Below are 5,910 nucleotides of genomic sequence, written 5' to 3'. Positions count from 1 at the left end.
TCTACCTCAGTCTATACAAGAGTGCGACCTGATATCTTTCGTGTTGTTTTCCTACCATTGACGTTCAACGTTAGGGTGGTTCGAAAAAAATTATTTTACTATTTCCGAAACACTATATTGCGCAAAAGTTGCCGTTGGTGTAGACAAGAAAACTCCCAAAAAGAAAATTTTTTATTTACATATCTTCCAGTCCCGCATCGCCGTTGAAATTTTAAAAATCCGGGAAAAAAAACAATAAATTTTCTCTATTTTTCTAAAACAACTGAACAATATACAATGTTGACCCTATATAGCATAAAAGTTTCTTCAAGTATATAAAAACAACTTTAAAATAAATAAACTCTATTTACATAGTATCTTCTGATCGCGTATGTTTGTGAAAAATTTGCAAAATTTGAGAGTTTAACATGTTTTTCTTTTATTTTCTTAAAGTAGGATAAGGACGCTACTCACCACGAGGGGTGGCTTCACTTGAAGTTCCACTACCCAACCAGCAATCCAATGATTAGGGTGTATTATTTACTATTGTATTTACAATTTATAATTTCACATAATTCGTCCCCTACAAATTTCCGTTTTCCCCTTTATTTTTGTCAATTACTTATAATTTTAAACTCTCATTTATGTGGGGGGCAGCGGGGCTCTGATAAAGCGTTCACTTGTGGTGCATGGAGCCCTTGGTTCGATCCCAGCTCGCGCCAAGTGAGCTTTGCGGTGGACAATACCGTGTGCGTGGGTTTTCTCGGGATTGTCCAGTTTTCTCCCACTTTCTTCATTCCACCATTTCATTCATTTCTCAACATCGTCTCCTTTACTCTAGCCGGCATAACCGTTGGGCGTGAAACAAAATTTTTATTTTTTCTGATTTATGCGAAAATGTAGGCATGGATGATCTTAACGTGGTGTAGCTCTGATTAAGTCGTCTCTAGCACTGTGTCCACACACTCTACCAGTTATTGAATTTGAACCTATCAATATATTCTGTGATTCCTTAAGTAGACAGGCAGATATTTAGCAAAGACCAATTGTATTTACTAAACATATCAAAAGTTATCCAGTTGCGGCACTGCTCTGAAGACTTTTCAGTCTGGTTCTTTGTCACATTCAAGGTGGCTCACTACAGCTCATAGAGTTCTGCGGCTATACTTATATTCTTAGTTCTCCTCCTTGTTAACAGCATTGACTAACGACGAAATAAGACAGTTTGTAAGCAGACACTAACGTAAGCCAATTACGAATTTCAAGAAGTTGCCATGTCATACTCATGCCGTAGAAAGATGCGTTAATAAACGGAAGCTTCCAGTAGAGTGTGTGGACACAGCGCTAGAAACGGCTTCACTAGAGCTACATTATTGTCAAGATCATCCATGTCTACATTTTCACATAAATCATAAAAAATAAAAAAAATGAAATATTTAACTTTTACGTCCAACGTTTTTTTGGCGGCTAGGCTAAAGGAGACTGTGATAATGAGAAATGAATGAAATGGTCGAATGAAGAAAGTGGGAGGAAACGTGAGAATCCTGAGAAACCCCACGCACACGGTATTTGTCCACTGCAAAGCTCACTTGGCACGAGCTGGGATCGAACCAAGGACCTCATGCATCAGAAGTGAACGCTTTATCACTGAGCCCCCGCTGCCCCCCGCATAAATGAAAGTTTAAAATCATAAGTATTGACAAAAATAAAGGGGAAAGTGGAAATTTGTAGGGGACGAATTATGTGAAATTATAAATTGTAAATACAATAGTAAATAATACACCCTAATCATTGGATGATTGGTTGGGTAGTGAAATTCCAAGTGGAGCCGCCAGGTTGTGGTGAGTAGCGTCCTTATCTTACTTGTTTTAAGAAAATAAAAAAAAAAAAAAAAAACATGTTAAACTCTCAAATGTTGTTATTATATTTATGTCTAATGCATGGCACATAGTTATATTTCAAATAAACTACGTTTTACAGTATAACCAGCTTACTTTTCAAAATGGTGCGATGTCGGGAATGCCGATCAACGTGATCGGTTTACCATCATGGTGATCGCTATTCTTAACAAAGTTTTGGAATACTTCTCCAGCCTCAAATTATAAAGAAAGCTAGACCTAATATAGGCTATACGTCTACTTGAGACAAACACTGAAACTTTGGAACACATTATTTTCTTAAAATTAATAATTACTGAAAATCGAATACAGTTACCAACGGTAATTCCAGTTTATTTAGCACATTAAAGAAAAAATGCTCATTTTCACTCTAATTATCATCAGAGTAGGCCTATCGCCCATCTTGTGTGATTCTAGCGTTAACTTTTCCTGTCCTTATTGTTGCTTTATAATATATTTAGAACCCTTTCTTTCTTTTGTAATTGCAGATTGTTGGAAACTGTAAAAGAAACTAATAAGGCGAAGCGGAGCCCAGATTAGCTTCAGGCAGCGATGCAAGCCACACGAGAAGGGAAGTCCAAGCAGTTCAACTTTCCATACACAACTCTTCATGATAGGGCTGCAAACAACAATATAGGTTCTCCTACATTGGGTACAAGTGTTGGTTTTACTCAGGCGCAAGAAAAAGAAGTAACAGGTCATCTGACAACAATGTTCAACATGCTTTATGGTTTGACTCCTAATGGACTAAAACGAGCAGCATTTGAATATGCGGAAAAAATAAGATAAAACACAATTTTCCAGTAGAATCTAAAATGGTAGGAGGCTTCTGGCTTCAAGGCTTCCTCAAACAAATCCTAGTATGTCTGTTAGGAAACTAGAAGCTATCAATTTGGTTAGAATTCATGGTTTTAATAGAAGTGAAGTGTTAAGCATTTTTTACTAGTCTTCACAACGTTAGGTCAAAGTATCAGTTTTCCCTTGATCGTATGTTCAGTGCAGACGAGACGGGAATGACAATTGTGCAAGATCCCAGTTGTGCCATCGCTACGAAGGACCGGAAGAGGATTAGTGGAGTTACAACTATGGAAAGAGGCAAGAACATTGCAGTTATTTGTTGTATGAACGCTGCGGGTGGTTATATTCCCCAAATGGTTATTTACCTACGTGTACGTGTATGTCATGCATTTCAATTCCATGGTTCCGAAGATCATCAGCTTGACGAACATGAATCCGTTAGTTCTAATGTCAACGGAAACCATTGTCAGCGGAATGTCAGAGGAAGATGGCTTAAGGGATGGTAACAATTGTGACAATAACAGTGATGATTATCTACCAGTTGATCAGCAAAATGAACTGTGTATTATATGTGAGGAATTTGGGCGTAACGACGAGCTTTGGTATCGGTGTACCCTTTGTGGATCGTGGGCGCATGCTGACTGTACTGTTGTGGACTCACCACGTGGATACATCTGTGACATCTGTGACGAATTTTAATATAATTTATCCTCACAATGAATTTGGATTCCCTGAAATAAATTCCTGCTTATGGGTGTAGGTACATTAAAATTGTAAATTGGGTTCCCAGAATTGAGAGCTTTAATGTTAGTATTCTGAAGGGAAGCCAATTCTATTGAAATCGGAATATTCTATTAAAATTACCAAGCCAAGTTTTATTGAAATTACCAGTTTTAGTGCAAGTGCGAAAATAAGTTCTAAAGAGTATCGCCTCAACAGGCTTTTGCTTAGCTATTTGTTCTCAGCACTAAAGTTGCAAATTTCATATTTCAATTTTCGATATTCCAAAACAGAACTTGGTATCATTTCAGATCTCAATTCTTTCTCTGGCCGAACGAAGTCATAAGAGTACCAGAACTTAGATCTATTTTTTATATACATTTATGATTTTGGTGCGATGTGTTTTATCATAGTAACTAATAACCAGTGTTTGGATTTTTAGGGACGGTTCTTAAAGGAAATACAATATTTTTTAAAAGAAAACATGCTTTCCTTAAAACTAAATAACAAATAAAGTAGAACAAATCGTCCTAAAAAGTAAAAAAAAAAAGTTCTGTTTTTTTTTTAATAAAAATTATTTTTATTTATGGGTGACTCAAGAGAGAAACATGGGGAGTGTTCTTGCGTACAATCACTTGATAAACTCTTCAAGTCTGACGAAAAAACAGACACATTGAAAAACAACTTTTACGTGGTGTAAGGGCCATGAGACATATAAATCCATTGAAATCTAGAATTCTAATTTGAGGCCGCGGTGGCTCAGTGGTAGAGCGTTTACCTCTGGTGCATGAGATCCCTGGTTCGATCCCAGCTCGCGCCAAGTAAACTTTGTGGTGGACAAACACCGTATGTGTGGGTTTCCTCAGGGTTCTTCCGTTTCCTCCCACTTTCTTCATTCCACCATTTCATTCATTTCTCATCATCACCGTCTCTTACCCGGCTTAAGCGTGGGACGTAAAACTTAAAGGTTTCATTTCATTTCGAATTCTACTTTTTTTTCACGATCACCATACTTCTCTTCTGTGTCGTCTCTCGGAAATTAAAATAAAGAAGGAGAAGGAGGAGAAAGAAAAGAAAAGAATAGAAAGGAAAAGAAAGAGTAAAGATAAACAAAGAAAGATTACATCAGATTTTGTTTGAATATATATCTTTCAGCAATTTCGAGCGACACTCATGTCAAATGTTTGTTTTCCATTAAGCAATGTTTGTAGGAATATTGTGCATTTAGTCAAACAGGTTGATTCTAACAAAATTGTGTTCTTTTTAATCAACTAGTATCTCCACTAGGTCCGAGTTGGACCTTTTTGGCTTGTAAGCTCAAAAATTTCCTTTATATTGCTTTTTCAAGGAAAGAACAATGTTAAATTACGAATTCCTCCTAAATTTTCAATTATAACAGCACATGCTATTATAGTGGTTTATCATATTAGATGTCACCATAAATATTGAAGAAAAACACACTCTGATGAATTTATTCAAACGGTGTAACACCAAACAAGGGGTTACCTATCAGGGCCGTGCCGTGGCAGGAGCGAGCGGGGCGACGGCCCCGGGCGTCGAAGTAAGGGGGAGCGAAAAATTCGGGAGAAAAAAGGAAAAAAGATAGGAAAAATTGCTTGCAATATATGTATGGGGGCGCCGTCGTATACTCTCGCCCCGAGCGTTGATTTTCCACGGCACGGCCCTGGTACTTATGGAAGGAATAAGGCGACTCAAGCTGCAAGAAAACTTAAGAAATTGGCGTGACTAGGTAAGATCTTATTTCTGTAGTTCAACGGTATTCTATGGGGCAGCAGGCTTCCCTCTAGTTGCACCTGTGGAAATACACACAAATAATTGTCTGAAATACAAATAATAATATTATGATTTTGCGTAGGATCAAATTAACGTACCATCTCTATAGGTTTTTCTTGTTTGATTCAATTAAGTACTAATTACCATACCACGCATGTTAAAGATACCTGTGCGGTATGAATTTAAAACGGAACACTATATAAAATTCAATCAGGTACACTTCAAATAGCTCCTCCCAAACAATAACATTTGATGCACCTATGAAGACAAGTGATTGCACATACGATATAATAGTTCGTAAAGAATTAAGACTATGTATACATACAGGGCCGCCCACAGTGGGGATGTATGGCGCAAGCTGCGCCATTGAGAAAAATTTTGGGGGGGATTTTACTCTACTTTCGAACTAGCAATTTTACTGTCGGAATATCATTAAAACATGATTTTGAGAAGCTAATTTTCAAAACTTTTCCGGAGTGAACCTCCGTACCCCCTGCTTCGATACTCGATGAATGAAGTACCGCGCAAGTAGCCGTATGAAAGGAAAGGTTGGTTCGTTTTAAGAGAGAAGGGCCGCCAACAGGAGGGATGAATGGCACAAGTTGTGCCATCGAGAAAAAAATTGCGGGGAATAAAAAAATTGGGGAAGAATTTTACTCTAATGTCGAATAAGTAATTTTGCTGTCGTCAGAATAACATTGGAACACGATGCGATTTTTTT

General features: G+C 37.5%; 1 non-coding gene across 1 annotated transcript; it reads left to right on the top strand.

Annotated features, from left to right (window-relative positions):
• Window positions 1-4,142: 4,142 nt before the first annotated feature.
• TRNAQ-CUG (transfer RNA glutamine (anticodon CUG)) lies at window positions 4,143-4,215 on the top strand. Its single transcript has one exon. It is a non-coding gene; the product is annotated as a tRNA-Gln (tRNA).
• The last annotated feature ends 1,695 nt before the right edge of the window (window positions 4,216-5,910 follow it).

The sequence above is a fragment of the Thermobia domestica genome, chromosome 18 (genome assembly GCF_964235325.1).
Source record: "Thermobia domestica chromosome 18, izTheDome1.hap1.1, whole genome shotgun sequence".
Lineage (NCBI taxonomy): Eukaryota > Metazoa > Arthropoda > Insecta > Zygentoma > Lepismatidae > Thermobia > Thermobia domestica.
Note: the sequence above shows the minus strand (reverse complement) of the source record. Positions and strands in the feature narration are given on the sequence as shown.